The following is a 26563-nucleotide window of genomic DNA, read 5'->3' as shown; positions in this document are numbered from 1 at the left end:
TCTTTCCCAGTTACAGATATACTACAGTTAGACTTGTGACACCAGTTACTCTGTAGTGGAACTGACAGCTTTAGATATTCTGGGAGCTTCTGCCACAATCACAAGTAAAATGGGTCAGGTGATCTTAGCTAAACATAATGTGCTACTACTGTCTGCACTGCACACACATTTACACACAAAATGCAATATAATTTGGACAAATGCTAAATTTGCCTTGTGAGTATGAAATGTGCAGATGTTGAAACACTTTAATAAATTTTGACTTTAAAAATTATGCTTTCCAAGTCACCAAAGTCCTCAGTTTACAACTGTTGATGTTTACACTTCATTACACCTGCTAGTGGTGTTAAGAGATATTTTTATCAGGGGGCTTGAGTCACTGCACTTCTTTGGTCAGTCAGGGTGCTGCTTTAATAGAATAGATCCAGTATTGTTATACAGGAATAGGCTTTTTTTTTTTTTTAAGCAAAAGACTCTGTATTAAAGTGCAAACCATACCCAAAAAAAGGCTATTTGCTCAAACAGCAAGGAAACTGAAGGCTTTCTTATTGTGATTTACAAAGAATGAAACCTGGATCCAGCATGCTAGTGCCCCGTGAGTCTGTTTAATTTCATTTTTATGTTATTGTAAAATCTTGTGAAGGCAATATTGAAAGTTGTGCTCATTTTCTATTATACTGCAATCAGTGGCAAACTCTATGCAGTCATAGAATCAATGAATCATTAAGGTTGGGAAAGATCTCTAAGATCATCAAGTCCAACTGTCAACACAAAACTACCATGCCACTAAACCATTTCCTGAAGTGCTACATCCACATATTTTTTTGAACACGTCCAGGGATGGTGACTCCACCACTTCCCTGGCGAGCTCTTTCCAATGTCTGACCATTCTTTCAGTAAATAAATTCTTCCTGATATCCAATCTGAACCTCCCCTGGTGCAATTTGAAGCCGTTTCCTCTGGTCTTATCACAGGTTACATGGGAGAAGAGACCCATCCCCAACTCATTACAATCTTCTTTCAGGTAGTTGTACAGAACAATAAGGTCTCCCCTCAGCCCCCTCTTCTCTAAACTACAAGCCGCTCTTCGTAGGACTTGTGCTCCAGACCCTTCACCAGCTTCATTGCTCTTCTCTAGACATGCTCCTGCATCTCAATATCCTTCTTGTAGCAAGGGGCCCAAAACTGAACACAGTATTTGGGGTGGGGCCTCACCAGAGCCAAGTACAGGGGAACAATCACCTCCTTAGTCCTGCTGGCCACACAAAATTCCTGATGCAGGCCAGGGCGCTGTTGGCCTTCTTGGCCACCTGGGCACACTGATGTCTCATGTCCAGCCAACTGTCAATCAGCACCCCCAGGTCCCTCTCTGCTGAGCAGCTCTCCAGCCACTCCTCCCCAACCCTGAAGCACTGCCGGGGGTTGTTGGGGCCGAAGTGCAGGACCCAGAACTTGGCCTTGTTGAACCTCAAACAGTTTGCCTTGGCCCATCAATGATGTCTGATCAGGTCCTGCTGTAGAGTCTTCCTACCCTCAGGCAGATCAGCATTCTTGCCCAACTTAGTATCATCCACGAATTTACTGAGGGTGCACTCAATCCCTTCATCCAGGCCATTGACAAAAATATGAAATAAGACTGGTCCCAAAACTGAGCCCTGGGGAACACTGCTTGTGACCAGCTGCCAACTGGATTTAACTCCATTCAACACAACTCTCTGGGCTTAGCCATCCAGCCAGTAAATGTAAATTTTCCATGTACATTTACAACATTATCAGACTACAATGAATCTAAACACTCCTCTACCTGTACTTTGTGAAATGTGAATAAATAAAAACTTGAAAGTAATGCAAATGAAATCACTGACAAAAGATCCATAAAATTTGGAACTAGGTCAAAAGAGAATGCATTAGTATTCAATATAATTCAGTCTTAAGTTTTAATGTTCTACTTCTTTTATTCTTGCTGCCAATTGATTATCTTTCCGTGAAGTTTACACATTACCATTAAATGTTAATAATATATAAATATTAAACACACTTTGTAAAGTTAGCAACACTATTCATATCTTAAATCTCTGTAGGTGATACAACAAATTACTAAAATCAGTTTCAGTGGTCAGAATTATAAAAATCCTGTATTTATGGAATTGACAGCAATAAACAATGGGCAAGATACAACTGATATTTAATACAAACATTTCTCCCCACAGAACTGCAGATAATGGGGATACTGGTGTTAGGAAAGAAAAGCCAACACTTTTAAATTAAGACATTTTTCTTAATACTTCACTATTTTCTATCCTTTCTGTCCTCTGTATGCAATACTTAGAAAATGCTGTAACCACCTTAAGACTTTGCATATTCTGAACAGCTTAGTAATATTCTGTTCTTTATTTTGCTCAAGAAAATGCAAACCAACCAACAAAAAAACCCACAAAATAAACCCTCTGCAGCACTGACAGGCTGAAATGTCACTACCAGATTCCCCACTGCAAATCCCTGTCAGGTAGGTTACTGTTAAAAAAGCAAAGACTAAATTGTGCATAGCTGCTTTAGATTTTAGTCCCATTTGGTGACAATAGGTAGCTAAAGTATACATGTGCGATAAACTTAACGAACTCTGAAGGTGTTAAATTATTGTGTTGACTCAAATTTGTTTTTTAAGAACTTGGTTGACTTCACAGCTGGTGAGTTGACCTGGGATCCTATCAACACATCAGCCTTCAAAACAATGGAATGAAAAAATAGCGCACGGATACTATTAATGACATTTTAAAGGGCCTGTATGACTAGTATGGCTATGATTTTAAAGAGTTAAATTGTATTATTGAACTAATATTTCCTTTCATTCCATCTGCCCATCATGTGAATCCCTTTACAACCACACAAAAGAAAAACTGTACACAAGAATGAATGAAGCTTTTTTAAAAGAGTATGTGAAAAATTGTGGATCCAGTGTAATATGAAAGATCTGTAAGATGAGCTCATCTGACACATCCTGGTTTAGTCCTTTGGCTGAGTGTCTGGTTTAAAATTACAGATGCTGGGGAGTAACTGTTAAGCAAAGGAATATAGGTGAAAGGAATAGTCTCTTTTAAGTGGGGAGTTGGTCCTGGGGAAATTACAACTGCAGCACTTAAAAATAATAGCAGATAGTCTGATTTTAGAGAAGATATATTTAAGAGAAGAAATACTAGAAAATAAACAATAAAAATTGAATGTGATTAGGAAATTTCCATTCAAATAATGAGGGGTGTATAGATTTCATCATACAAAGTATGTAAGGACTAGAGGAAGATGTAAACGCCTCATGCTTTGGGTATTAAACCAATTTCAAACGTTGCTTAAGATTTATTTGGCATTAATCTGAAAAATGAAGGTGTTCATGTATGTGTATACTAGCAAGAATGCCACTTTTTTCCTCAGATGCATTTACTAATCTGTACACAGAAAAAGGAACTTCCTTATCTGCTAGTAAAATCCATCACTAGTTAAATGTTCATTCTTTGACATTAGACAGTCTGAGAACAATAGAGAAGAAATATTATAGATATCCAGGAATATAAATAAGAAGTGTAATTTAGAAAATGCATATTCTAATTATAGAAAGTAAAAGCTAAATATTTTTTTCTTTTTCTGTGTCATTCTAGATAATCTACATGACTCTTGGCACAGCACACGAAGCCTGGTATTTATCAGCCAAAGAAATCGCTCTTCAAGGTAAGAATATTGTTTCACACCACGTATTTAAGAAACAGACAGTTGTAATCTCAATTGTGAGTTAGAAATACAAAAGTAAAAAATTAAATGTGTATTATCTTCAATTTTAATAAAGTGCATCCAATTATGGGGAGGTGGGGAAATATTTGGAGATAGACTCTCTTGAACTAAAGATTTATGTTTGTTAGTTTCCTCCAGATGTTCAGACCATATTATTTGTACAGGTATCTAAACCTGCCTTAAAAGGGCATTTCACAAACATATTTAGCAGGGAAAGAAAAAAAAAACAAACAGGAAAGGGAATGAGAAGTGGTTCACAAACAGGTTCAAAGGAGAATAGTAAGTGTTAAATGGCAGCAGCCAGTAGCAGTTCAGCCTCCCCTGAGATGGCAGCAGTTCATTTCCCCTGAGGGAGCAGAATGAGAAAAGGTTGTAATTACTGGCTGCCATTGTTAGTGAAAATAAATACACTGCTTCCATATTCACGTAGAAATAAAGCCTCCATTCCTTTTCCTCCCACCAGTTCCTTAATCCAAACTACAAATGCTTCTGTTTATGGCTATGATAATCCCCAGGTTTAATATCTGACAGTAGAGTAATTTGTGCTCACAAGCCAATCTCTTGTAAAAGTTTGAGTTAGGTATTGTTAAGACAGTGACTCGGTATTTCCTTAGGCACAGAAAAAAAAAACCCATGATGATAGGAAACTGTGATGGGAAACATGACTCCCAGGACACAGTTGAACTAGTCCTCTACCTTTCTTCTGCTAAATGGAAACAAAATGAAGGAAGAAAACAATATCTTGAACTTTTTGTTGGGCAGATGGAGCACATTACAAATGTTGGGAAGAGAAGCCTCTCTCTGCACAACATGGGGGAGAAAAGGAATCAAACCAAATTAAATATTAAATAGCAAAGGAATATCAGCAGAGAACTAAAAAAAAAAATCAGTACTGATAAACTTAAATTTGTCCAGGAGAAAAAGCTCAACAACTTGCTGATGGCAAGTCCTGACATCTTCACCTAGTCTCAAATGGTCAGAGCTGCTGTACTGTCCAGCCCATGACACTTCTTAATGACCACTCAGTGAATTAACTTGTCCATTATTCAACATCCTGGCCACTGAATGACGCTTCAACTCAAAACGTACCTGTACAGGAGAAATAAAGAGGTAAGAGCTCTGAGAATTTGGCTTTGTTTATGCAGTTCATGAAATTTCAAAGCTCTCCTGAGTGCTTATCAGACCTACACGCTTTGTTAAGATTTTCTAATTGTATCAATCATACCCAGTGCACCACCCAGCCACACCCATTCTCACATGCCAGATTCAATTCCCAGCCAATGCAAAGGCTGCAGGTTTAACCTCACCTGGAGTACCATGCCCAATCCTGGAGCCCACAACTAAAGAAGGACATGAAGCTCATGGAGAAAGTCCAGAAGGGGCATGAAGATGATCAGAGGGCTGGAGCACCTCTCCTGTGAGGACAGGCTGAGGGAATTGGGGTTGTTCAGCCTGGAGAAGAGAAGGTTCCAGGGGGACGTTATAGCTGCCTTCCAGTATCTGAAGGAGCCTAAAGGAAAGCTGGGGAGGGACTTTTTACAAGAGCTTGTAGTGAGAGGATGAGGGGAAACAGATCAGAGCTGGAAGAGGGGAGATTTAGGCTAATGTGTACATCAGGGAGAAATTCTTTAGCGTGAGGGTGATGAGACACTGGAACTGGTTGCCCAGGGAAGCTGTGGAAGGCCTGTCCCTGGAAGTGTTCAAGGCCAGGTTGGATGGGGCTCTGAGCAACCTGATCTAGTGGGAGGTGTCCCTGCCCATGCAGGGGGGTTGGAACTAGATTATCTTTAAAGTCCCTTCCAACTTAAACCATCTATGATTCTATGATTCTATGACCCAGCTCCTGGTGAAGTCAGAAAAGGATAAATTGATTCTTCATCCAGATTTGACCAATCTCAATTATTTTGGTTTTGCCATTTCTATAAAATAGATCCTGCCAGTTACTTTGTTGCTGTAGGTTTTTTAACTGTGGGACAATATACTAAGCAGATTTGACAAGTGCTTTTAATTGTGTGGTCAGTAAACATGAAATCCATTTAAATTAAATTAAAACTAACTTATGCATTTACTGTAGTAGGGCTGCTATCACAATACCTTCCATAAAATATAGTGTATTGTCTCAAAGAGTGATGAATAAGATAACCTTACTATAAAACTCTTGTAAATGGCTATCAAATAACATCTAGTTTTACCAAAAGACTGAAAATTTTTATCATTTTAGAACATTAAATTACAACATGCATGTGATTGCATTTTCATATAAAATTATCTAATAATATTTAAAATTATTACTTAGAATTAGTTTCCCTTCTAGCGGCTGTGTTTTGCTTCTGTAGCTGAGCTAAACATTTTTACATAATAAAGATAAATACTAACACTTTCATTTGTCTTCCTAATAATTTTCAGAATAAAACCAAAGATTTAATAATGTTTTAAAAATAATTACAGGGAAAAAAACCTTACTACTGTCATATATCCTACTCACAACATTTATCTTTTTGTTATGGCTCTCTCTGTCTTTTCAAATATTTGCCTTCAGTGGTACTGATGCTACTAAAGAACATTACATTTGGTAGATCTGCATTAAAAAGAACTTATTTTTCCTGACAAGCTATTTAAAACATCACATTTATGCCTTACGAATTGCATTTTTTATATATTTATATACATATATCCCATGAAACCTAGACCCACCTGACCCAAGTCTGTTTATGTGCAAGAAGCACACTTCCTATTTGGGGATATTATTGCTGAAGAGATATGAAGGATATATTTTCCAATACAAATACTGTTGTTTACTTGCACTGGGGAGGGAGAAAATACTGTATCAGAAAATTTAGAAAAGGTCTCCTAAACCAGCTAGTACTGATACAGACATGAGTAATATCAGACCAATATTCTTCAAAAGTGAAATCTGAAAACAAGAAGGGCAGGAAAACCATCACCACCAACAGATATAACCTTCAACACTTGTATGCTTTATAGTTTTGGAGTGGATAAGACCTCTAGTTCTATTTTCTTAATAATTTTTGCACAAGACATAAAGGTACAAAGTCAGAGGCAAAGAAATGGCAATATTTCCCTACCATGGTATCTGCCCAAAGAAAATCTGAAGAACAGCTGCTAGAAGGAGAAATGCCTGATGCACCTGAATGTTGCATTCAAAAATTTTTAGGTAGATCAGTTTGTGGTTTGCCTGGTACAGCCTTCACTGACAGAAGCAACTGAGGTAGGCTGCATGGTAACCCAACTTCACCTGCTGTTTATCAAATAAGTAAGATTGTATCAAGTTAGATTTATTAAATCTCAGCTCTTACCTGAAATAGTAATCTATCACTAGGTTTCTAAACACAAACCCAGTTCTTACCTACACTAGGCAGAAGACATGCATGCATTTAGAGACAGTTGTGAGAACTTTCATTCAAGAGAAAATTAAAACATAGCAACCTGGCATTTTTACCAGAACTAGCATCCCTAGGTATGTGTCACAGAAAGGGCTGTATAGCCACCAGGCAATGAAAAATGAATGGTAATTCTGGATATTCAGCATCCCCCTTGCAGCCTCTCCACAGAACTGTAACAATAACATTTAGAAAGATAGTTAAGTATGTGCGTTTTCCATTTAAAATATGCATGCTCATTGATCACAAATAATCCAAAATAAGTCATACAGTTATTACAGAAAAGTGAGCTGATTAAAAAAGAGTGACCTTTAGAAAACATTAACAAAAAAAATATCCATTGCTTGTTGGAAGATAATGCTCCATGGAGTTCCAGGCAGAAGAAAAAAAATCTACTTAAATAAACAAACCAACCCAGTTTAAATAGCAAGCTTAGAAAAAAATACTTTTACAGGGGAAAAAAAACAACAAAAACAACAACAAGAAAACCAAACCACCAAAAACCCTAATATTTCCTGTGTTGTTGTTTTGGTTTCTTTCGCTTTATCTAGTAAAAATGTCCAGATGCTTGCCCTGATAGCTCTGTTCCATTCTGCCATACACAATATCTCCTCCAGGCAGCCTAGGATTACTCATGTTCTTGGCTGCTAGAACTCATATATGTCCTTGACTTACACATTTTGGCTCTCAGGTTTAGAAAGAGTGACAGGTAATTGCTATGTGCTGTATCTGATGGGTAATTCAAAGCAGGATTGAAGTCCATTGATGGACCTGAATTTAGTTGCTTACACTTTCTGTGCACCAGACAAAGGACATTTCCATTCCAAAGAATAAAAGAGGGGAGGGAGGAGGAAAGCAATGAGGATACACAAGGACAAATGCAGAAGAAAGTGATAGTGCCTGAAAATTTCAATTGATTTATATGCAGTTAGGACCAAAAAAATGGGGTAGAAGTCTTTACGATGAATTACAAAACCATCAGAAAGAAGTGATGCTCTTCAAAAAACATTTAAATTAGCAAGTTCATTTGAGTGTTTTCCTTATTAGCACTTACCTTCTCGACAACACCTCTTCATCGCTGTATTTATTCTGACACACCCACTCTTTCAGGCAGAAGTCAAGTATATGACATTTTATCTCTTTATTTATTTTGACATATGTGCTCCTTTAAGTAGCAGTTCAGAGAAAGAAGGGCCAAATTACCAAAAGGTCTGTTTCATAGAAAAACTGATTACTACCTTCTAGAAGGTCAGATTAAAAAAAAATAAACATGAGAACATGAAACACAGCTTATATGCTGAGAGGACCGATCATCACATGGTGATAGGGGAAAAAAAAAAAAAGAAAAATGGATATTTTTTTGAAAGGCATAGGGATTAATTTTTTCTTCTTTTTCTTCTACCAGTGTAAATCAGGGCTTCTGCAACATCTGCTTAGAGTTACAGTGAGGTAAATCTGCACTAGACAGGTTTACTTCAGCCCTAAATTACTACTAATTTACCCAAAAAAGAAATAAGAAGTGTTACTTGTGACAGGGAATCCAATTAATTTTTATTCCATATACAATTTTCAAGCTATATAGTTAAATATTTAAAATTGTGGTAAACAAGCATCAACATTATTATTAATACTTTAGGGAAAAATGAATACAGTTAACAAGCAAAGACAAAAGTTTCCCAAATGGAAATGAAATTACTTTTCATTTTGTTGTATAATTAATACTCCAGTTTAATGACTGAAATATTACTTGAACTTGTGAACTTAGATTTGGCAGAATGGATTCATCATCAAATGTCTAGCAAAACTACTGAGTAAAAGTCTGCTCAGACTGTTCAAGTCAATGGAAATCTAGTCAAGAAACACTAGTTTTTAGTTTTTCCTCATGCTACAGATATTTTTAATTAACTGTCATTACATTGTACTGTCTGGTATATTTGTTGCATTTCACAGGATCATTTTTATTTGCAGTATTTTGTTAAATAGGTAAAATGAATCATGGGATGGACCTGCCTTTATTTTTTTTTTTCCTTTTAGATTATAGATTGAACTATGTATAAACCAGATATATCAAAGTGTGTAAAATGCACACAGACCCAGTATGCCTGAGGACAGAATGCCAAGAAGGTTATTATTAATAAATGTACTTTTTGATCTTCATATAGGCTTTTAAGAATTGCTTAAACTGCCATCTCAACTCCATACACAGGAACACCATACTATATATATATATATATATATATGAAGGGTCCAAGGGGACTGAAGAACACAGGGGAGTGGTAAGGGAACTCAGAACCTAGGTTCTGACTTCAAATCAAACCCTGCATGTAGTAGTTGAACTGCATGAACAAACCAGACCAAAATCTTTGTGAAGTGAATAAATGGCCACAGAGAAGTGTTCATCAAATGTATGTGTGCATTTACAATTACATTTAGCACCTACTGGCAGTCTTCAGAGAACACCAACCAAGAACCTACCTAATGCTTATAAACTCTAAATGACCTAGGTCAAAAAAGCTGGATTTTGGTATCAGTGTTGGAGTACAATCTTGTTCAAGAAATGCCAAAAGTCTTGTCTGCTTTCTGGAAAAGGGAGGGGTTTGCATCCTTATATACCTTCACTAGAAAAAAAAAGAAAATGGAAATGTTTTTCTAACCAAGTCAGCCACAAATGTATTTTGTAAGTATATTTAGTGTGCTGGACATAATATTAATGTGGTCAGTGAGTAAACGTATGCATGAAAAGAATAATAATTCTGATCTAAATTCGGAAACAAAAACTACCCATCCAAGTCATTTAACTGAGTATTTATCATCTGCTTTGGGGACTGTTCTCAATACACTGTACTCTGAAAGTTGAAGGACAACATAATTCTGGTACATAAAAAAACAACTTTTAAACTTCTGTGGGAGACAGCACTTTATTTTGTTTAAGCACTTTAGTTAGATACTTTCTTATTTTGAATCTCAGACCTATATGTTTCTTACGAAAGTCTCCACAAAGGTTTCCAGTCTGAGCTGTGATTACAGGCCTCGGCCATTGTGCACAATAGCACAGAGATGGACTTCAGCTGCCACAGACCCCAACTCACTCTCTGCTGCTAAACAGGACAGTAAACATACCTTATATTATACATATGTCAACCATTGCTTTCATTGCCCTAAATAATATTGACAGCCAAGACATATGCAGGAGAAAGATGCCACTACAGCCCCAGAACTGTCTGGTGTACATCAGTGAGCCTGATCTTTACAGGAAGACTTTCTTCATCCTCAAAACTGAAGGGATACTTTTGAAAGGAACTGAACCACAGCTGCTCCTTACAGTGCAGTATCTTAGCTTTCATCTGGTTGAGAGAAAAAGAAGCCTCTTTAAATGATCCATTGCAATGGTATAATTGTAAAATATGTTTCCTTGACTTCTGCTAAATACCATGTTCAGTAATAAATATGGTGATGTAGGTTTGTATTTTACTTTCATATAGATATTATCTACCCCTGAAAGTTCTTTTTCCACCCTGAAACTACCAGGCTTGAAGTGTCAACAAAAAAGCAGACTGAAGGCTTTCTCCCTCTCAAAACACCACTGAAGCTTCAAAGCTATGCTACAAAAATATTGCCTCAAGAAGTATTCATCCAGTGACACACGCCAAACCCAATGCCATCAGCAAGTTACATCTTTGCAAAACAAGTGGACCTTAGTGAAAGTTTCTATTAATACAAAGGAAGATAGGGTTTGAAACTCATTCTTTAACATGGTGTACCTATGACAAAGAGCAATAAAAAGAGAAGCCAGGAAAAGGTAGTAGCAAACTCTACATTTGTCTCTAAATCAACTAATTTTGAGTCTGAGAAGTTATTCAGAAGGTGCAACTTTCAGAGTGGCTTGAAAATGAGAACACCTAAAAATATGCTGAAAACTTACATATTTTAAAGTATATATATAAATATATACACTGCAAGATACGTTTCTTCTCAACTTCAAGGTATGAATAACATTGAGAGATATGAGTTAAAACTTGCAGAGCTTTGTTTCCATGAACTAGTTAAGAGCATGTGATTTCTGTAGTGCAGACACACAGACCCCAAACCTGGAAACAGAACTAGCATTTACTGTGCTAGCTACTTACTGTACACTTCGATACAGCCCCTGACACAAAGAGTATACAATCTAAAACAATTAAAAACACAGAAAAAGGAGATAAAGAGATGGTAGAGTGTTGGAGTACACGTATCCCATTCATGTGAATACAGGAGTGTTTATGGACGGGTTTTCTGTTTCAATTAAAATGAAAAATTTACACAGGTGGACCATGGGAGAAAAGCAATGTTCTTGCAGCATCAAAGGAAGGAAGAGAATGTATGTGAACCTGATGAAGCATCCAATCATGGTAGATTAAGAAAAGGAAAGGAAAAAAAGGAGAATGCTAAAAGGAACAGAATGAAAAGGAACACTAATTCTTAGGAAGAAAAATAAGCTATATGAAGAGGAAGGTGCTACCCAGGGGTGCAAGAATAAATACCTAGGAACCAGTCTAAGAAGATAACAGAAGGAGCAGGGATAACAAGAGTCTGGTGGGATGCAATGGTCTCGCTAGGAAAGCTGATGTTAGTTCACCAATGCATGTTAATAACAGAGTGCTTGAAAAGCCTCCCTTTCCGGTAAAGCAAATTCCCCCATACATTTGAGAAAGGAAACTGGGGAAACTTACTAACCCCTGAAGCTTATTCTCTCTCACTGTGACCCTGTCCTCTTCAAATTACATATATGTTTGCCTTACATTATCTGGATTATTATCTGTAGTAATTAAAAGTTGTTTTCTTTTTCATATATCACTATCATTGTTTCAGCAGGACTGTTCCTTGCTGTTGTATGGTTGGTTTCAAGCCAGCTTTCAGAAAACTCTCTTTGCTTCTCCCTTTTCCAAACCTCAATATAAAAAATTCTTAAAAAAGCTCCTAAAACATTAAAGCATTAGCATAAAAAGCTGACTTTCAATGAAGTTGGCCCAAAAGGAATCTTCTGTCAATAATGAGATGTAGCTTGAACTCTGCATACAGCTATATATTTAATGCTATTTCATATGGCCTTAGACTGAAAAAAAAAACAAGAAACATAAAAAAAAAAATTAAAGTTGAAGACGGGGAACTAGGCTATACTAATGTCTTCCACTCTATTTCTGTGTAACCTGTGTTTCCATGTGTGCCAAGTCTGAAAAGCTTAAGTGAGTCAGATGCCCCAAATTATTTGTTTAATGAGGAATGATAATTCTCCTATTGAAAAGGTCACTTTTGGAGCATCACTACATATGAAAAAGCCCAGAATCCATTCATGGAAAAGATCAGAAAATAATTATAACATTAGTGTCTACTTTTATCAAAACATGAGGAAAACCAGAATTTCCCTGTCACTGGTGAACTGATGTCTCATACAGTTTCTGAGGTTAGCATACCAGAAATTAAGTGCTCTTCACATAGAAGAAGATAGAACATCTGATCTTGTAAAATAATAACAGAGATGTAAGTGCATTTTGTAAGATTTGTTTAGAAACCCACAGACACACTACCATGAAAGTGTAATTTATTTATATTTTACAGCAACAGCTTTGTGACATAAAAGGGGAACAGAGCCATCATGTCAAACAATGTTTATAGTCAGTCCTTCTGAAAGACTGGAATGAAAGTTCCTGCTCTTTGTTTGTAATCTGGATGTCTGCAACTGCATAGGAATTGTTTACACTAGATTTTTTTATTTGTGTTGCATTAAGTTATTGTCTTTCAATTTTTTGAATGAAAACTCTGATGCATATTAATGAATACTAATTATTCTTAGAAACTATTGATTATTCATGAAAGGAAAAAAGTGAAGACAGGCATAATGGAAGCTGATTTATGCATTCTAATTTTTCTGCCTCAGTCAAGACTTCCATCTCTGTCTGGAAGAAGCACAAAACTTAGCACGATATATTAATGTAACAGTAAAAAAGAAATGAGCCTTATACTAGACCAAAATGAGGATCAGTGCCTGTCATGACTTCCAAAATTAACTTCCTTTCCAATAAACAGTGGATATACTGAGTCAACGTTGTAAGAAACATTCTTTCAGAAATAATTTTCAAGGAGAGTATAATGATTGACAGTTGAAACTGTCAATATTCTTAGTACATTGCCCCAAAACCTGAGGTCATTCTCCTATATGCTTATGGTTTTGTGAGAAAGAGAACTTGGTATTTCTCAGTGAAAAAAAACTAACATAATAAGTAACAAACCTGCAGACAACCAATATTTCCCTGAATCGTTATGTTTGTTTTTTTCTTGTTCACTGTTGGTTTTTTGTGTGTGGGGGAAGGGATGGAGCAGGTCAGGGCCTTGGCAGGTATTTTTGGATGAAATAATATATCTCCATATTGAGCAGCTGAGCTTTAATGCAAATATAGTGCTATGAATTGTATTATGAGCATTAGATGATAACCAAATATAGAGATATTTAATGTCAGTAAACAGTATTAGCTGAAAAAAAGCACTCCAATTAATTCACACTTTTTTAAACTGCCTAGGAGTTCTACACCTGTTTAAGACAGCAACATTTGAAAACAGTTAACTTTCCATTAATCTTTTCTTTGATATGACAGATTTTTAAACACAATGTGTAAATTTTTGTGGGCAACAGGAAGAAAACTCACATCTTTAATGCAATAGATCTTAATTTGGTCCTTTGAAGTATTAGAAAAGTTTGGGTTGTTTACTAGCTCCTCAGTAATATCTATGCTGTCAGGGGATGTAAAGTGTGGACTTGACTGAGACTATCAAATTCAATTCACTTTAGACATTTTAGGGTGGATACACCATGGGTACAGCAGGTCATCTAACTAACTCCAGGCTGTGTAAGTATCCCTGACTTTTTCGTATTAATCATTTAATCTCTCGAGACAGCCTTCCTCATCTGCTCTCTCTCTTTTTGTTCCAGATAGAGATCTTCAATTATCAGTCTATTTCTTTTGATATGTCACACTTTCTATCCTCCCATGAAAATTACATCCTCTCCCTCTTCAATCAAACACTTTCCCCCCCCCCCCCATCAACTGCCACTTTAATCTTCTGACCACTTGTATTGAACCAGCAGCCCCTCTCACCCTTATCCTTGCACAGAACTGCTAAACCTGTGAAAGCAACCACTCAAACCCCACCAGCCTCTGAGTATAACATTACACATCAGTCACAGTCCTCAGTCTGACAGTAACCTGGAAAGCTGCATGCATATTCTTGACTCACAGCTCAAAAAGCCCTTTTTGTCTCGTTTAAATGCCATGGGACTTTAAAGCCTTGCGTCTACAAGCTTCTGCTTGCGAAGGAATGACACTCCTTATCCAGAATGAAGTTTTATCATAATGTACTTTTTCTCTGCAGCTGCTGTGCTTCCTCAAATAGATGTAGTAAGCACAAAGGGGGAAAGTGTGCTTGCCGCTTCTCCTCCCTTCTAACACCCCTGCTAGCTTCTAACATTTTTTTTCAGGCTTCAGAGAACCACTGAATCGGCAGTTACTGCAGCCATTCATAAGAAGCTCCTTAAAAACGGCACCCCTCCAGGGAGGAGTTCCAGGCTGGGACATTCGTCTCTGCCCCCAGCCCTCTCCCCACACGCGGCTCCGGCTCCTTTGCTGCAGTGCAGGCTGCCAGTTTACTCAGTTTGAACTTTCCATGGAGAAATTCGGCATGATGCAGTCAGCCAGATAAAGCAGCACTTACCTTAATTGAAATCTTTTTTCGAGTAAAGCTGGAGCATCAGTCACATCATCAGTGATTTGGAGGTAATCTAAGTTCCAATCAACACCCTCCGGGTAGCTGCATACTGCTCTGCCTTTTTGTCGTTGACGTTGAACTCTTCACTGTCTAAAGGAGAGAGAGAAAGATAAGCTGAAATCCTCAGAGGCTCCTGGGGAGTGAGAGAAGAGGCACCAAAGCAATGTTTCTTAACATGAGATTCTCAGCAAGCGTGCTCAGGTCTGGAAGATCGTGTAACTGCTGTGATAGGCTCCTGTCACGTCCCCTGAGCCGCGAGATGATCATTGACCTGATTAGCTCTGAACACTCCCTACATGCAGAGAAAGCACTGAGAGGATTGGTAGGTCGCAAGGGAATTGAGAAAGGCACCAGGGCCACTTGGGAATCTTCATTCTTCCAGACTAATGGATGTGCTGCAGCTGAGGCAGTAATTTGTGAGGAGGTTATGCACAATGTTAACCATCTGAGGACTTAAACAAATGTGCTTTTGCATGCTGTTTCTCAAGGTGCACCAGCATTCAACACAGGGTAGAGCTGAGTAATTAGAGGCTGATGTAGTCATTTCATAATATAAGGCTTCCTGTATGAGATGTTCTGTAAGCTGAGAGAGAAAGTGGGTTCATACATTTGTCTCTGACCCTGGAGACAACCGCAGCTAATGGGTGGAATAAGTGACATTAGCATGGTGGGCTCATGTTTGCCCCCAGATGGCAATCAATCACCATGGAAAGAAAAAGAAAAGAATAACAAAACCCAAGCAGACTAGAATTATTTAACAAAGTGTATGTGGCAATTTAAATAAAATGTGGAGAAAGAATGCCAAATTCAGCATAGAGTAAAATCAGTAGCAAACCACAACCATGTAACTTCTCTTCTACACTCGCAGTAGAGGGGAAAAAAAACAACAAGGAATGCATATAAAGGACCTCATTTGCCTTTCACTTACACCAATACAAATAAATCTATTAAAGATGACACTTTAAATTTAGATGGGGAAAGAAGAATGAGGTATGTTTGTTAGCTCTTTTAGATTCTAGGGTATTATGGAAACTCGGTTTTTGTGCATCAAGCACTCAGCCTTGTGGTCAAATGAGTTTAGCCAAAGTATGTCAACTTCTATGACTATCCTCATAGGCTATTTTTCTCCTTGGACAACAATTAGGGCACTATGCAGTTGACAAAATTTTCATTCAGCTTTATCTATGGAAATACGAGTTTGAGACTAGGAGAGGAGTTCACAGAATAACATACTTAGTAATGGTGGTCTGATGCACCAATAAAAAATTGATAGTTTTATTTTGATAAAAACTAAAGAAGATTTGGAACCTATAGTAGCAATGATAGTGTATATGCAGTTATTGTAAGTTATTCTATGAATGCTGAAATAAAGGTATTAATAAAAATATATTGACATTCTTAACCATGTTTATTTATTTGGGTCTGCTTTTATCCACTTTTCAGGTAGATTACCATAATTATATTTGAGTAGGATAAACAGCCAAGAAAGCAACTTTTAAGTTGTTCAGCAAATGGCAGAGAAAATGGATTACAGATTTACTTTCTGAAAACATTCACAGCAGAAATCTTATTATTACAGAGAAAACAGTGTCATGTGATTTAAATCACTCAGCAGTAACCAGAGAAGTTTGAACCTCCAAATCATTTAGCAAGACATAGAAGAAGACAATGATTTCTCACTCTTACTGCACTCACCCTAAGGGTAATGCCTAAGAAAAAGGCAATAAATCTAAGTGTCCCACATTCCCACTACACAGTCCAGCCTTTCTGCAAGCCAACTTTTCTAACTCCAACAGTGCTAGCTATATAATCTTCATGATCCTCTCTCTCTTCACACCAATCAAAAGCTATATGCAAAATCTGAATAACAAGACTGTCTTTGGCGGAATTTCATATTCAGACAGCAAAATTCTTAGAACACAGGTTATCTTTTAATATCATTTACAGAATGCCTGTCACCCAGGGATTCCTGTTTCACCTGGGACTATTGGAAACAAAATAATAATTAGTCAAATAAGCAGGCTTTTACACCTACCAATATAAACATAAACACATTATTGGCCTTGACTAAATGGCTTTCACGTGTCAAGACTAAGGTGATTTGTTCCTACAGCTCTCACTGAGAAAGAGGTTACTCTCCTTATCCATGAATTTGTACCTCAGAATGGACAGCAGGTTAACCCAACACTTAACAATCTTACCTGTTCTGACATGGCATCTTTCATGAAACAGGTAATCCAAAAAAACATACTGCATCATTATGTTTTCAAATACAATTAAATTAATTAAATATTTAAAAAACCTTATTAAGACAAATTTTTGGCCATTCCTGAAAGCTTTCAATTTATAGTTACTTGCTGTTTTGTTTACCTGAGACCTAACTCTCACCAGCCCAGAAATTTTCAATCTTTCACAAACTGCCTTTCCACAACCTAAGAGATCTTCATGTCAGGAATACTTCTGTTACTATCCCCTTTTCAAATCTCTTCAACTATTTTTATACTAAAAAAATCCATTATTCTAATATAGATTGTAATCTTTCTTACTTAATATTCTGATTGTCTTTTTAAGGTTTAAAAGTCAACATAAGTTGTAACAGAATCATTTTAATTGTTTCTTACCACAAGTAAAGGTCTGAAAAATAAACCAGTAGGTTCAGAAAAGGGACTGAATCCTGAAGTGACAAAATTTGAAGTGACAACATGATTTAAGTTTGTGCAGAAACAACTGGAACTTACTGTTAACTTGAACAATTGGGTAAAAAACTGGTATTTTAAACTCAGTGTTAACAAAAGGATACAGTAATTTGTGTCACTCATAAATTTTGCTGCAGTTTAAGTATCAGAAGCAAAGTCAGTTGTTTTGGGTCCTATTCCAAATCTTAGACATCAATTAACATTCTTAATTCAGTTCCTATCAACAGAGGTTGGTTCGTGCCATAAGACATTACTGTAGCAAAGAATTAAAATATACACACGTGAGGAAATTTGTAAATCACAACAGGATTTAAAAAGTCTACAAAAGAAAAATTTCTTTATTTTGGGATTGTTCTTCAATAAGAAGTAAAAATATTGCCTGATGGGAAAGACAAGATACTAATCATGGGGGGAAAAAAAATCTCCTGCCAAAAAATATAATCTAATATTTAAAAATTTGGAAGACCTTTACAGTATCATTCCATAAGCCAGAATATTTTTACTGTCAAAGGTCATTATATATATTGATGCTTCACTGAAAGATTAGCTTAATTGGTTTGGGGTATATTTTGCCAGATTAACAGCATTTTTTGAAAGAGCTGAATTTCCTAAACTGGTCATTTGAATAGACAGAATGCCAAAAATAAATACAAAAAAGTGATATTAGTGTAAGTTTCTTAATATTCAATACAAAGATCATCAGTTCAAAGACATGAGCCACTGTGGGACTTCACCATGTACCAATATAAATTCAATACAGAATAAAAGACCATAGAAGAACACTAAGAAAAGTGATGGAATCACCTCTACACTAATATATTAACAACTTTTCTGCTGGTCTAAATTACATATCCAGTAGATTGCCTCATCTGTGCTGATGCTCAGGAACTCAATGAACTAGAAGTTCATCGTACCTATACTCATAGATTCAACCTTTGGTTTGAAAAAGATATATTATGCATAACGTACTGAAAGCATCAATTTGTTCAGTATTTTATTCTTTTTTAATAAGTATTTAGCAGAGGTATTGTCTGCATCTTTTTTTGGATTGAAAAACAGTAACTAGAAATCAGGTGTGGAAATACGCTAGGATAGCAGCTAAACCAGCAGAATAAAAGACTTTATAGAAGAGACTGAGGAAAACCATATTTCTAGTTGATTCCTCCAGAGAAAAACATGTAATAGATCACTTAAAGAAGAAAAAGAAAACCATTTGAACTTTCACAACCTTCAGATTTTCTGCATTTTAGCAACCATTTTTTCTCAGTGACAGCTAGGGACAATCAGACTAGATAACTCAGTAGTATCTGACAATTGCCATGCATTTTAGCACTGAAATTTTACTTTCATCCTCATTAATTTCAAAGGGACAAGCTGAGCAAATTGAACTCCAAAGTCTCAACCGGCTTACATCAGCATAGCTGCATTGATTTAAGTGGAACTGTACAGCAGATTTATAAATTAGTGTGATCTTATGTAAAAGCAATACAGTTTGTCATCAACGAATATTACATCAGATTCCAAAGATCAATCTTCCAATTTTTTTGTATTTATTTTTTTTTTCCCTACACTTTCTGGCCACAGTGAGTACAGATAACACAGGAAACTTGTTTGCATCTAACAGAAAGTGTAATTTTGAACATTCAGTGCTTTAGTTCAGCACCTTGTTCAACAGGGTCTGGATGTTAAGTTAAAAATGTGATCTGCATGGAAGGAAATAGCTGAATTCTAGCCATATGCAGTGGAAAACTGCTCACTTAATCAAACTTCTTGTGGCTCAGACAAATCCAAAGCAATTTTACTCTTATCTGGCCACTGCTCTCACTCTCAGTTCAGCAGTAATAATCAGTACCATTCTTTTTACTTAGGCTAAACTTCCAAAGATAAGGGAAGTAGTACAGCTTATTGCTTTAAGACATTTCTGATTACAGTATGCAGTGTGCAGTTTGAGCTTTGCTGTACACTTTTATTAAGCAAGGGTGGTAGACTGAGACATTTCAATGTTAGTGCTGTCTACTTCTTCAGAAGCCTCCTCACAATGTTGGAGATACTTAGGAGGCAGAGGTTGCCATGGACTTAAGTAAAGGTCCACAAAATGCATGAAGAAACAAATTAAAGTTTGGGACTGTCCTAATAATACAGTAGAATAATTCCAAAAGCATAATGAGAGTGGGAAGGCTGGTGGTGACAAAGTACTCCACCATTCAGTTCTGGAAGGTATTAAGATTGTTCTTACCAAGAGTAGGAAACTTAGGGGCTGAGATAGTATAGAGCCCTGTGAGTGAAAGAAAACATGGAAGGACAATGTTTTTAAGGATGTATTCACATCTGGTAGAGAAAAGGGAAGTAAAGGTAGAAAGAAGCTGTGCCATGGAAACAGCCCACCACTGTTTTGGTTATGCCTCCTCAGTTTTCCTACCATCCGAGAAAAATATACTTTGTTTCACAGAGGAATATCCTTCATGTTCAAACACCAAGTGAATTATGGTTGACAATAATTATAAAGAAAGAAAAAGAATGGACAGTTATTTGAATATATGTGCCTGCAAAGCTGTTTATTTAGAGGTATGTATTGTAAAGGCAGTTTTGTTATAACACTGAGTTATTTCTGTTCAGTGTTTGGTCTGTCTTTCTGTATTAACTGAGAACCTAATGGCTACTAGAATGTAGGACAGTAGAAATTTTACATACCAAGGTAGTTTATCTCTGCTAAAAATTTGTGTCAGTATTACGTCTATACAGTTCAACTGAAAAGAAGTTGCACAGCTGTAACCAAGGGCATGGCTTTGTAGCAAAGTGTGACATTATTTCTGGTCTGGATCTCCTTTTTGCTGGGGGCTGTAGACCTCCTTTAGGCCCAACAGCAAAAAGAGGAACACACTGCAAGCTGCACCACAGGAGCAGTGTGGGTGACATAATGACTCACGGGCATCCTTTCTAAAGTACAATTCCTCCCTTGCATTCTTCTTTCTCAGGTGAAGGGAACAGTGTGATTTGTGGTGTGACTTGTCTCAGTAGCAATTTACAACAACTTCCCAGTAAAATCTGTCTGCTTCCTTTTGCCATCCACTTGTTTTAGCATGCAGGGATATGGGAGAAAGGATAGATAGTGCAGAAAGTAGTGAGCAAGCATCCAATATACTGCTTCTAACCACATAAATATCTTATACCTATCCATTAGCCTCCATTTTTCCATCTGTCTGAATAAGAAGGGGTTGCTTGTCCTATTGAAAGGGACAAAACTGAACTACAATTTAATCTTGGGATTCTCCCTGGCATTTTTATAGCTGAACCCTGCTCTGATACTTACTCAGACTAATACTATAAATCTAACACACTTTATGGGCCACATTTTTGGTGTCATAAACCATCATATCTATCAATTTTTCAAGAGAACCACAGAGTTTTAGAATGCCTAGAGAAAATCAGGTCTTTTGAGGTGACAATATCTCTGCCTGAGTTTGTTCAGGCAAAACTGGATTCTGGAAAAGCTCAGAAATAATAACAAATATAAGCATTAATTAAACCAAGCTTTCCAGCAATCCTGAATTGAATGTCTCTGACTATTTTTTAGTCTTTGGGGAAATTTTCTTTTTTTGTTTTGTTTTGGGTTTTTGTGGGTTTGTTTGTTTGTTTGTTCTGTTTTGTTGTTTATTTTTTATTTTAGCCTTAACTACTTTTCCTTACATTATACCATTCTTCTGTTTTTCAGTTTGTCCATTTCATAGTAATCTTCTAATCTGTTGTGGTTTTTAAATTATTTTAAAATCTGCTTTTTCTCTTCAAGTATTTTTGATATACTTACTCTCTAGGCATAGGAAACATCGTGTTTCTTACCTTAATCTGCTCTCTTTCCAGTTACTCATTCCTTAATAATGTTTCTCCCTGCACAATTCCAGTATCACAAATACTTCCTATCTTTTTTTCTCCAAGGATTATTTTACCCATCTTTCTTAACATTCCTCCTTCATTGTTTTATTGCTTTCTTTTTGTCAGTCTTAGAAGGAAAGGTACTCTTATCCTTTTTTGGCAGTGTTAGAATAGATAGACAGAGAAGGAGAAAATAGAGGGAGAATATCAGCGACATTTTTTCCATATACACATGAAAAATTCTTATATAGGAAAAGGAATGAAGTGCTGACAAAATTGCTTTTAGCATCACATTCCCTCAACTACTGTTCAGGAGGAGCTGGAAATGCTGTAAAGGAGCATGACTGCAAAGTTTTAATTCCCAGTTTTCTCTCATTCTTCATGGTCTGAAAGAAGTTTTCTCTCAGTTAACAGACACCAGCACCTTGACTGTAAAGGATGACTTTCTTCTGCACAGTAAACAGAGAAGCCTTTACTATGCTATAAAGAGTACCTGGAACATTATTTTAATGCAAAGCCCTGAAATAATAGGTTGATGGGAACTGTGGCAAGTAAGACATGCTCTCATTCAGAGTCAGCACTCTCCCTTCATGTGTGACCATGTTGGTTAGCACGTTGGCTAGATCCTGCTGTGGGAATATTCTAGCTAAACCACACCAAGCTGACAGTGGACAGGAGAGTAAGGCAGTCCCTTATCCCAGTCTTCTGAGCAGAGTAGGACTTTCAGAGCCTTCCAGGAATGTAATTTAGTTTCTTCTGTGTGCCTAATGGCAAGACCATTACTCCCGAGAGCACTGTACTGCATCCAAGTGTTTAATAAGTTAAGTGCCTTTCATGACGTAAAGAAGCTGAACTGCATTATGTATATAGATCTTATTTTTGGATACCAAGGAACATGAAGATTTCAATCTAGTATGTAGACAGTGACACTAATTAGAAGGACCTAACCCTGTAGAGTTTTCTTCTTGTTTGTGCCACTCACATCATTAACCCTTCCAATGCTCTCCTATTGCAGACAACAGGCTACATATTACTAACTCATTAGTTTGTTTATCTATAGTCTATAAAAAAATATGATGCTTCCTTCCATAGAGCTGCATGTTATTCCTCATCTGCCTGTTTTTGATTCTATCCTGCACTTCAGAAACATCAGTCTCATGGGCCTCTTTTATTATTGGGTTTCCTAGGACTTCCTTTAGATGATCAGCAGAGATAGAAGAATGAAAAGTCACTAACACAGAAAACTGTCATCTTAATTTTTCCATCTCATAGTCGTTATTTACAATGGGGTCTATCAGTGCCAACACTGTAAAAGCACAGAACACACAGACTCAGATCATGATACGAAATGTGACACTCAGCTGGACCCAGAAGAAAAGTGAAGGGGAGGAAGAGGAGAACGGAGAAAAAAATTGTCTCCTTAGCTCAGGCAGCCCAAACAAATGCTGTGTCTGAGCTGCAGCCCTTTCACTCAGGAAAACAGAAACAATGTTTCAGCAACATAAACTTGAGACATCATATCCCACAGAAGGAATAAAGAAGTAACATCTTCAACTCTACTTCACTGCAGCTTGCTGCCAAAAACCATTACAGAGCAGGCTGGAACAGAGTTTCTTTAATACTTTCTTGCTGTGGAAACATATTGGAAGAGAACATGCTTCCAGAAAGCACAGTCACATTTTACCTCTTTTTAAGATGTTCTGGTTTGGTTTGGTGGGTTTTTCGGTAGCTGGGAAGGGCCCCGGGAGTGGCTCTGGTAAGAAGCTGAGAAACTCCCCCCGCTCCAAACCCAGCCAAGGATCCCTTAGAGGGACAACAGATGCACCTCTGCCATTAACATACAAAAGAACTGATATAACATCTGAGCAGAGAAGGACTTGAAGGGAGAAGAGCTGTGATGGGGAAGGAGAGCAGTGCTGGTGGTTGGTGAGGAAGAAGGGGAAGAAGGTGCCCTAGTAGAAGTTTCCCTGCAACCCATGGCAAGATGGCAGCTTTTCCCCCCTGCACTCATGGAGCAATGTGGTGGAACATTCCCTGAAGGCGCCGGGAAGGGTGAACTTGCCCAGTGGTCTTGGATGTTGTGGCCAGAGGATTTGCTGCTAGTGGACTCTGATTACGCAGCTTTGGAAGACCCCGGTGCCAGGGGAGGTGGCTGTTCCCAAAGCAGCCTGTGACTCTGTGGGAAGCCCAGGCTGGAGCAGCTCCAGACCTCGTGGGAAGGACTCATGCAGGAGAGGTTCGTGGAGGACTCTCTCCCGTGGGAGGGACCCATGGGAGGGAAGCAGGGAAAGACTGTAAAGAATCTTTCTTCCTGAGGAGGACGGCACAGCAAGAACCACCAGCCTGTGAACTGACTCTAAACCCCATCCCCTGTCCCCCTGTGCCACTGGGGGAAGAAGGTACAGAAACTGGGAACAAAGTAATTTGGGCCCAGGAAGAAGGGAGGGGTGGGATAACATATGCAAGCACTGCTCTGTGTGTTGTCTGTGTCCTGTGTGTTTCATGAGTGTGAAATTAAATTATTATTTTTCCCCAAGTTGAGCCTGTTTTGCGCGGGACCTTAATCAGTGAAGAACCTTCCTCATCCTTTGTCTTGACCCATGAGCTTTGTCCTCCTCATCCCAGTGTGTGTGTGTGTGTGTGGAAGCTGAGTGAGCAGCCATGGGGCTGTTCCTTTGTTGTCGTGTTGGGCCCAAACTATAACATAAAAAAATACGGTTTGAGGCAGTTGGCTAAGTAATACGATTTGGCCTCCAGTGGTTAAACTGAGTAGAGTTCTCTAGCCACAGAAGACAGATGACTCATACAATACATTAAAAAAATTGTTCATGTTAATAATTGTATATTTTCTGGACAGGAAGTATCATTATGTGATCATACTCATTTTGGACCATTAGCCTCTCTTACCCCTTTTTCTGAATCTAGAGGAATGAAAGATGGCTTAATTATAGCACTAGGAAATTACCTCCCTTTGAGGGGTAGGGGGTGGAGAAGATGGTGTTATAAGCACAATACAAAGTTGAGACTGTAGGATATTACCTTAAAATACTTATTCTCAGTTTCTCTGCTTCATTTGCCTCTGTAATAAATAGCATGTTTAAAAAAGACGTATATGGATTGAGAGAAGAATTTGGAAGCCAGAAGGTATTGGCCTCACTTCTGAACTTCAGAGTTGCATTTTCCCTTGTGGTTGAAAGTTGTGATTTGTGATTGATGTGAAAATGTGTAATATTAACACTGTCTGTTAAAAATGGTCTGTTAAAACCTTCTATATGTGTAGTGTCCTAAGTAAATGCTCCATATTCATTCATGTTAATTTGTCTCTTTACAAGCACAGCCAACTAGCCTGTGTTCAGCTATCTCCTGAACCATCTATACTGATTATTAATCAGTTTGCAGAAACCCTGTATCTTTTTTCTCTCCCTACTCATAAAGACACTTCTGAGAATAATAATTACACTGCTTAGCCTTTATATAGTATTTCTTGTCTTTCAAGTGCTTCACAAATATTAATTCATTAATTAATCTTCCCAAAAGCTCATATTACTTCCATTTTAGAGATGAAGAAGCATTAGCAGAGAGGGCAAGTGACCTGCCTGAGGCCATGGAGAGTAGAGAAAGGGGAGAGGACTAAGGGGAAAGATGCTTATCGCTAGAAAGAAATGGAGGCAGATGGGACAATTATGATGATGGTTCAGCAAATATTCATAAGATTCCAGTGAAGAATTTAACATACCACCGGAGGGCAGGCAGTGGTAGCCCTACCATGTATTATACAGTCACTCAGTATGCCAAAGGATCCAGAAATAAAAAAAAAATATTGAATTGAAAAATAAAACATATTGTGCACTTGAACAATTTTTTAAAAGCAAAGCACAGTCTGTTCTTAGATACTAGCAAAATCTTAAAAGTAACCATAAGCACAACATTAAGGTCAGGATACTAGAAAATTCTCATTTATTGGGCATCTCATTTGATGTAGGGCTATCTGTACTGGAAATTGGATCAACTAAATGCAAAAACTGTCCAATACTAGTGGCATTTATTTAGTTAGGATTTTTATGCCTGGGTTCATTTTGCATCTATCGAGTCAGATAGACAGCATACTATCTGTAAGACTAGATCTAGAGCTCACATTTAGTTCAAACTGTATGTAAAAAACCAGACTTGCTTCTTAAACCTTGTCTTTCTGTTTTCCAAATAACTTCTTTTTAATCCTCTAAGTGCCTCACTTAATTTTTAAGTTTTTTTAGTTTTATAATAAAAGGATAAATGTTTGTTCCACTTGCACTTGATGCAGATATTGACAATTTGTATAGAATACTGTATTGTGTTGATCAGTGATGACAGAAACAAGGTGGCAATCTATGTCCTCTCATATTCAAAACTCTCACATTACACTGATATCCAAGAGTACAAAAAGCCTTGATAAAAATGGAGTGCAAAAAAGCCCCTGTTAATTCCAAACACTTGTGTAAGATATGTGCTGCAAGGTCCAGTGCTAAAAGGGGAGCTCCCATTCCTGTGCCCTGTGCATTTCTCTCTCAAGTTATCCCCTTGTCTGGAGAGACACTTAAAAGGAAATGTATTTCCCTGGAGAACAGATATGCCTGTTCTGTTTCCTGGGAAATTATTTTCTTACCAAGGTCTAAGAATCATAGAATGTATGGGATTGGTAGGGACCTTTAAAGGTCACCTAGTCCAACCCCCCTGCAGTAAGCAGGGGCCTCTTTGACTAAATCAGGTTGCTTGGAGCCTCATCAGGCCTAACCCTGAATGTCTCCAGGGATGGGGACCACGCGGCCGCGCAGAGCGGAGCGCGGCAGCGGCACCGGCAGCAGTGAGAGCTGTTCCTTTTAATTACTGAGAGAGTTTTGAGACTGGGCCGAGATTCACGGAGACTGTAAAGCCAAAGCGGGGAGACTCGAGACTGAGCAGGAATCCTCTGAGGAACCGGAAGGCTGACGTGAGGAGGGCATATCTGAGAACCATGACTCCCTCAGAGCAGCGGCACTGGCA

The 26563-nt window shown here is 37.7% G+C and overlaps 1 protein-coding gene across 5 annotated transcripts in view; it reads right to left on the bottom strand.

Annotated features, from left to right (window-relative positions):
* Nucleotides 1–26563, bottom strand: part of LOC127380456 (cadherin-12) — a 545741-nt gene that overhangs the window by 212330 nt on the left and 306848 nt on the right. For all 5 annotated transcript variants that reach the window (XM_051609381.1, XM_051609385.1, XM_051609384.1 and 2 more), the window contains one exon: nt 14925–15068. The gene's annotated coding sequence lies outside the window, so the exon portion shown is untranslated. The remainder of the gene's footprint in view (nt 1–14924; nt 15069–26563) is intronic.

This window comes from Apus apus, chromosome 2 (genome assembly GCF_020740795.1).
Source record: "Apus apus isolate bApuApu2 chromosome 2, bApuApu2.pri.cur, whole genome shotgun sequence".
NCBI classification, from domain to species: Eukaryota; Metazoa; Chordata; class Aves; order Apodiformes; family Apodidae; genus Apus; species Apus apus.
This window is presented reverse-complemented; position numbering and strand designations above follow the sequence as displayed.